Source organism: Anabrus simplex, chromosome 4 (assembly GCF_040414725.1).
Source record: "Anabrus simplex isolate iqAnaSimp1 chromosome 4, ASM4041472v1, whole genome shotgun sequence".
Taxonomy (NCBI): domain Eukaryota; kingdom Metazoa; phylum Arthropoda; class Insecta; order Orthoptera; family Tettigoniidae; genus Anabrus; species Anabrus simplex.
Genome location: NC_090268.1, coordinates 370,569,216 through 370,577,261, shown reverse-complemented (window position 1 = coordinate 370,577,261; position 8,046 = coordinate 370,569,216). Strand labels below are relative to the sequence as shown.

Sequence of the window (8,046 nt, the reverse complement as noted above, 5' to 3'; positions counted from 1 at the left end):
TGGAGGCGCCGGGTATCGATCCCGGTACCTCTCACATGCTAAGCGAGCGCTCTACCATCTGAGCTACGCCCCCAGTACGATTAAAACTCTTACTGTGCGCGTATTGTACAGTATTTTAGTTGAATGGACCACAGATACACGGACATAAACAAACAAGGAAACTGCCATATTGGAACATAGATAACAAGCGCTCACAGATGATACACTACTATATAAAAGTTAGGGTCTGCCTCTGTGGTGTATTGCTTAGTGTGATTACCTGCCACCCCCGGACGCCTTGGATCGATTCCTGGTCCTTCCAGAAAATTGAAGAGTGCTACATGGGCTGGAACGATGTCCACTCCGTCTCAGAAGGTCAAGTCAGAAGACCTCTGCGTATTAAACATCCTTTCACCAGACAGGTTCTGTGCAGTCCAGTTAAACTGGAGTACTTCACAATAAGACCTCAGATGAGCGCCGCACTCAGGCTTTGGGTCTCTTGCTTTCAGGATCTACAGTTCTCCCTACGTACGAGTATAATAATAATAATTAATAATCTTTCTTTCTTTCTTTCTTTCGTGATCTGTTTATCCTCTTCTTCTTTCTCTCTTAGTCAGTATACCCTCCATGGTTGGCTTTTCCCTCGCACTCAGCGAGGGATTCCCGCTCTACCGCCCCAAGTGCAGTGTCCTGGAGCATGATACTTTTGGTCAGTGGATACAACTGGATAGGAGGACCAGTACCTCACCCAGGCGGCCTCACCTGCTAAGCTCAACAGTGGTCTTGTGGAGGGATTGGAAGATCGAATGGGACAGGCAAAGAAGAGGGAAGGAAGCGGCCGTGGCCTTAAGTTAGGTACCATCCCGGCATTTGCCTGAAGCAGAAGTGAAAAACCACGGAAAAACCACTTCTCGGATGGCTGAGGTGGGAATCGAACCCTCCTCTACTCAGTTGATATCCCGAGGCTGAGTTGACCCCGTTCCAGCCCTCGTACCAAAATTTAAATTTCGCGGCAGAGCCGGGAATCGAACCCGGGCCTCGGGGGTTGGCAGCTAATCGCGCTAAGTAGTACACCTCAGAATTAAGCCTTGTTGTTCGCCTCTGTCGTGTAGTGGTTAGTGTGATTAGCTGCCACCCCCGGAGGACCGGGTTGGATTCCCGGCTCTGCCACGAAATTTGAAAAAGTGGTACGAGGGCTGGAACGGGATTCACTAAGTCTCGGAAGGTCAAATGAGTAGAGGTGGCAAATGAGTAGGGGTGGGTTCGATTCTCACTTCAGCCATCCTTGAAGTGGTCTTCCGTGGTTTCCCACTTCTCCTCCAGGCAAATTCCGGGATGGTTCCTAACTTTTCTAGGCCACGGCCGCTTCCTTCCCTCTTTCTTGCCTATCCGTTCCAATCTTCCCATCCCCCACCAAGGCTCATGTTCAGCACAGCAGGTGAGGCAGCCTGGGCGAGGTACTGGTCATCCTCCCCAGTTGTATCTCCCGAACCTATGCCTTACGCTCCAGGACACTGCCCTTGCGGCGTTAGAGGTGGGATCCCTCGCAGAGTCCGAAGGAAAAACCAACCCTGGAGGGTAAGCAGATGAAGAAAGAAGGAATTAAGCCTTGTTACTGACCGAAATAACTTCAAACTGATGAAAATAGAAGACCCTTTCTGGGCTTGTAGACCATTAACCAATTGGCTTCCGAACTCCCAAAGGCAGAGCTTGGCAATTTCTAGAAGAGGTCTGTTGGCTGTAAATGCTGGTAACGGGCGGGGGAGGGACTCCGTGAATGTTACAATACATTTATTAATTCTGGAGTTAGGAACCCGACTGGACTACGATCTATAAGCTTAGAACACATAATGATGCAAGTTATGTAAGGCTAAGTTGTTATTTAACTTCAATGTATATAGCCTGTGAGACTAAATAATAATAATAATAATAATAATAATAATAATAATAATAATAATAATAATAACTGTTACGGAGATATCCGTGGTAGTTAGAGGTGAAAGAAGGTGCGGGCTGGAATAGGTCTCAACTACAGAAGTTCGAAAGATGAATTAAAATTTCAACAAGGTTATATTTTCAAAACTTAACAATGGTAACATAGAATTTGAAAACTTAACAAGTCAACAACAAGCCAAAAATCAAATACAGAAAAATTACAAGTGTTAGAGGATTATTACAAGGTCTGGGCTTCGAGCCCCACAATCACCATCCTTGAGCTATTAGCCCAACTTTACCAAGGTACAAAATTGAACAAAAGGTGCAGAAAACCCCGTCATGCCAAGGAGCACTTGCTCCAAATTATAATGTTAAGCCTCGTAGAGGCACACAGAAATCAAATTTAGGAAAGAGCAGACCCGCTCTCAAAGTTCAAGCCTATCAAAGGCCACAACGAATTTTACTTCTATCTGCCCTCAAGGCACACAAGGAAACAGGGGTATTTAATACCCAACCTACAGGGCCTTCGCAATGAAAATAAAACAACAGGTTAAGTTACAGGCCCAAAGTACAGAGAGGACTGGAGGCGTGGACTTGCACTCCAAATACACTTTTAAAACCTAAGTGGTTAGGCCGGTACACAGGGGCTAGTCCCAAGCTAGGGAGGCGACCCGTATGAGAAAACTTTAATACATTAAGGAAGAGAAGAAACGGTTATGAAAACGTAGTCAACTCAATTCCAAAAATGAAGGGGAGCTCGAGAGGGTACAGCACTCCCTATCCCCGCTTTACAGTTAAAGAGTTTTGTAGTTTTTACATAGACAGAAGAGGAATTTACATTTTAAAGTGGTAGGTTACATATTAAAAGGTTTCGAACCCTCCCCGAGAGTTAAACTGCTGAGCTAGCAAGAAATAAAGATGTTAACAGGCCATTACCTTGTTGAAGAGCTGCTGCTTGAAGAAAGAGGCGCTTCCCGCCCCCTGCTACATATCCACACACTAAGTTAGATGTTACTGAAGTGGCCCCGAGACAAGAAAATCAGCAGTTTTTATACCCTCGTGGATAATTCGAGACCTTTCAAGAATGAATAGACACACCCCCTCAACTTTATTGGATAGCTTAGAGCTACATATCCATATCGAAGAAGACATACACTGTTACCGTATTTTTGTGGTAGGTAGAGGTGAAAGAAGGTGCGGGTGTGAACGGGTCTCAAACTACGAAATTAAAGTTAATGTAAAATTTAACAAGGTTATATTCTCTTTCCAAAATTCAGAAATAACACGAAAGACAGGTACAGAGTAGCAAGGCAATAAAAGTACAATTACAATATTTACAGGATTTGGGCTTCGAGCCCCGACCTCACAATTCTTGAGCAATCAGCCCAGTTTTACCCCAACACAAGTTTCAACAGAGGGGCGGAAAACCCCATTCATACCCAGGAGCACTTGCTCCAAATTACACAGTAAAGCCTGCTTGAGGCGCGCAGAAAACAAAATTTTCAAGAAAGAGCAACCCGCTCTCAAATTTTAAGCCTGTCAAAGGCCACACCTAATTCCACCTTCAAGCTGTCCTCTAAGGACATAAACACAGGGGTAAAATACCCAACCTACTGAGGCCTATTAAGTGAGAAAAGGTTAATTATATGGCCTCTAAAATACCAACTTGAGAGGAGGCGATCTGCACTCCTAATGCATTTGTTTTAAAACCTAATCTGGCTCTAGGCCACTAATGCAAGGGCTAATCCCATACTACAGAGGTGACTTTAGAAAAGAACAATTTACATTACATTAAGGAAGAATCGGTTGTGAGAAATAAGTTCACCTCAAAACAATATGAGTGGGAGCTCGAGAGGGTTAAGCACTCTCTATCCCAATATGTAGCTTAAAAGATAGAATAAATACAAGGTGTCTTTACATTTTAGGGAAAGTTACATGGTGGAAACGCTTCGGACCCGCCACGAGAGTTAAACTGCTGAGCTAGCAAGAAAAGAAGTTATTAAATGGCCATTACCCGGTTGTTGAACTGCTGCCCGAAGAAAGAGGCGCTTCCCGCCCCCTGCTATGTACTTCACACACTGAAAGACGGTACTGAAGTGGCACCGAGACCCGAAAATCAGCAGTTTATATACTCTCGCGGAAAGTTCGAGGTGTTTTTGAAATGAGCACACGCTCCCACAAGGATTTTATTGGTTCACCAAGAAAACCCCTACACAATACGAAGAAGAAACATATTATTGGTGGAAAATTAATTCGAGAAATTCAGGATTGGCTAAATTCAAAACAAGGGGAAAGAAAGGGGTATACAGCCAACTTAAACAATAACAGGAAAAAATTTAACAAGAAACAAACTTTTGAAATAAAAATTTCTCCAAAAAAACAGTTCTTTCACTTCGCACTAGGGTGCACCATTGTAGTTTTTCAGTAGTGTCCTCTAGAAGAGAAAGTTCACACTTCTTACTACAGGTAAAACAAAAGTACATCAAAAATGACCCAGTTCAAAAACTCCAAAATTTCCAAGTAGTGACATCTTCTGAGAAACTTGAAAATTAATACCGTAGATAAAGTTCAGACTTCCTCCAGCAGAGGAGTTTCAATTGGCGCAAATTTTAAATAAGCGGCGTGGAGGTGTACCGCCCGGTACATACACTATTGGTCAAAAATTAATTAAATAAATTCGGAATTGGCTGAGTTCAAAACTGGCGAACAGAAAGATTAATATTGCCAATCCAAAAAATAAAAGAACAAAATGTAGTAAGACAAAACTTAAGAATACAAAATTTCTTCAAGAAAGTTCATTCCTTCGCACCGGAGTGCGTAATCATAGTTTTTAGTAGAGACATCTGGTAGAGAACGTCCACACTTCTTGATCAATTACAAACAAAAACGCATCAAAATTCACACAGAGCCATCTTCGGAGAAACTGTTGAGTTAATACAGTTTTTTATAGTACAGGCTTTCTCCTGTAGAGGAGATTCAACTGGCGCAATATTTGAACTAGCGGCGTGGAGGTGTACCGCCCGGTACAATAATAATAATAATAATAATAATAATAATAATAATAATAATAATAATAATAATAATAATAATAATGGCCTTGCTGACGAGACCTACTGTTGACTATAATTATTAATATTTTTTTTGCTATGGGCTTTACGTCGCACCGACACAGATAGGTCTTATGGCGACGATGGGATAGGAGAGGCCTAGGAGTTGGAAGGAAGCGGCCGTGGCCTTAATTAAGGTACAGCCCCAGTATTTGCCTGGTGTGAAAATGGGAAACCACGGAAAACCATCTTCAGGACTGCCAATAGTGGGATTCGAACCTACTATATCCCGGATGCAAGTTCACAGCCGCGCGCCTCTACGCGCACGGCCAACTCGCCCGGTTACTATAATTAAAACGGGGGACTTTCCCCTTCGTAGAACTCACACCATGACTTTTCAGTCAGTTTGCCATGACTCTGTTGCCTGCTGTCTATCTCACAACTTCATCGAAGACTTTTTGTAGTATCTCACAATACAGCAATAAGGTGTTAAATGTGTGTCATAATATAAGGATCCTATAAATATGATACAAGAATTCACTGTCCGCTCTACCGTCTTAATTTGTTCTTTAGTTGCATCAGTTAAAACAGCACCACAATAATCGAATATTGGAAGAAGTAATGCTTTTTATAAACCATACAATCACGTCAAATGGCTATATGTTTTGATTATGTTTCAGAGGATGGAGCTGGAGCATATTCTCTGATAGAGACACAATTAACATGTTATAATAATTTCGTGTGGCTATTTCTAGCCGAGTGCAGCCCTTGCAAGGCAGACCCTCCGATGAGGGTGGGCGGCATCTGCCATTTGTAGGTAACTGCGTGTTATTGTAGTGGAGGATAGTGTTATGTGTGGTGTGTGAGTTGCAGGGATGTTGGGGACAGCACAAACACCCAGCCCCCGGGCCATTGGAATTAACCAATTAAGGTTAAAATCCCCGACCCGGCCGGGAATCGAACCCGGAACCCTCTGAACCGAAGGCCAGAACGCTGACCATTCAGCCAACGAGTCGGATAATTAACATGTTCATTGCAATTTACATTCATTTTTAATTACATCTAGATATTTACCGAACTTTGTATGGAAGTGTCCGCCTCTGTGGTGTAGTGGTTAGCGTGATTAGCTGCCACCCCCGGAGGTCCGGGTTCGATTCCCGGCTCTGCCACGAAATTTGAAAAGTGGTACGAGGGCTGGAACGGGGTCCACTCAGCCTCGGGAGGTCAACTGAGTAGAGGTGGGTTCGATTCCCATCTCAGCCATCCTGGAAGTGGTTTTCCGTGGTTTCCCACTTCTCCTCCAGGCGAATGCCGGGCTGGTACCTAACTTAAGGCCACGGCCGCTTCCTTCCCTCTTCCTTGCCTATCCCTTCCAATCTTCCCCTCCCTCCACAAGGCCCCTGTTCAACATAGCAGGTGAGGCCGCTTGGGCGAGGTACTGGTCATACTCCCCAGTTGTATCCGGCGACCAAGAGTCTGAAGCTCCAGGACACTGCCCTTGAGGCGATAGAGGTGGGATCCCTCGCTAAGTCCGAGGGAAAAACCGAAGCTGGAGGGTAAACAGATGATATGATGTATGGAAGTTTGGTACCTGATAAAATGGCTGAAGGAATATCTAATGTCCTTGCAATATTTATTGTTTTAAATAGTCCTATTATAATGGCTTTTGCCCGCCTCTTCGGTGTAGTGGTTAGTGTGATTAGCTGCCCCCCCCCCCCCGGAGGTCCGGGTTCGATTCCCGGCCTTGCCACGAAACTGGAAATGTGGTATGAGGGCTGGAACGTGGTCCACTCAGCCTCGGGAGGTCAACTGAGTAGAGGTGGGTTCGATTCCCACCTCAGTCATCCTGGAAGTGGTTTTCCGTGGTTTCCCACTTCTCCTCCAGGCAAATGCCGGGATGGTACCTAACTTAAGGCCACTGCCGCTCCCTTCCCTCTTCCTCGTCTATCCCTTCCAATCTTCCCATCCCCCACCAAGACCCCTGTTCAGCATAGCAGGTGAGGCCGCCTGGGCGAGGTACTGGTCATTCTCCCCGACCCGATGTCTGAAGCTCCAGGACACTGCCCTTGAGGCGGTAGAGGTGGGATCCCTGGCTGAGTCCGAGGGAAAAACCGACCCTGGAGGGTAAACAGATTACGGTACGATACGATAAAACACCATTCGCTCTGTCAGATGCTTAAGCCAACAACTTCCACTTCGGTGTGATAGCATATTTGAAATTCATCGCCACATAAATGGGAATTTCAATATTTCAATCGAGATCATTTTTCATTTGCGTACAAAGTAAAATATCATGATCCAAGTACAGAGCCTCGTGGTACTCCTGTTCTTTTTATTCCCCATTAGAAGTCTTGTTTTTAATAACTAGTCTTTGTCTGCGGTTAGAGAAGTATGAGTTGCAAAAGAGTCTGATTAAGGTGATCGTACAGCAAAATTAGTATTACCTTTACATTTCATTCTCATGTAATCTGTTTACCTTCCAGGGTTGGTTTTTCCCTCCGACTCAGTGAGGGATCCCACCTCTACCGCCTCAAGGGCAGTGTCCTGGAGCGTGTGGCATTGGGTTGGGAGATACAACTGGGGAGAATGACTAGTAACTCGCCCAGGCGTCCTTACTTGCTTTACTGAACAGGAGCCTTGTGGGTGGATGTGAAGATTGGAAGGCACAGACAAAGAAGAAGGAAGGAACCGCCCATAGCCTTAAGTTATGTACCATCACGGCATTTGACTGGAGGAGAAGTGGGAAACTACGGAAAAACACTTGTAGGATGGTTGAGGTGGGAATCGAGCCCACCTCTACTCATTTGACCTCCCGAGGCTGAGTGGACCCCGTTCCAGCCCATGTATCAGTTTTTCATATTTCGTGGCAGAGGCGGAAATCGAACGCGGGCAACCGGGGGTGGCAGCTAATCACACTAACCACTACACCACAGAGGCGGACATTACCTTTAAATTTACGATATGTTAATTCATTATTTTTGTACGTGTCATTGAATTTCTTCTGGCTCAATCCCAGCAGGTTCCTCGTAAGATGTATTGCTTGCCATATTGCACGAGTTCTGATTAAAAATAGGGATAAAAGTCC

At 44.7% G+C, this 8,046-nt stretch overlaps 1 non-coding gene across 1 annotated transcript; it reads right to left on the bottom strand.

The window, feature by feature from the left end:
* Nucleotides 1–73, bottom strand: TRNAA-AGC (transfer RNA alanine (anticodon AGC)). The gene has a single exon. It is a non-coding gene; the product is annotated as a tRNA-Ala (tRNA).
* Nucleotides 74–8,046: the final 7,973 nt, after the last annotated feature.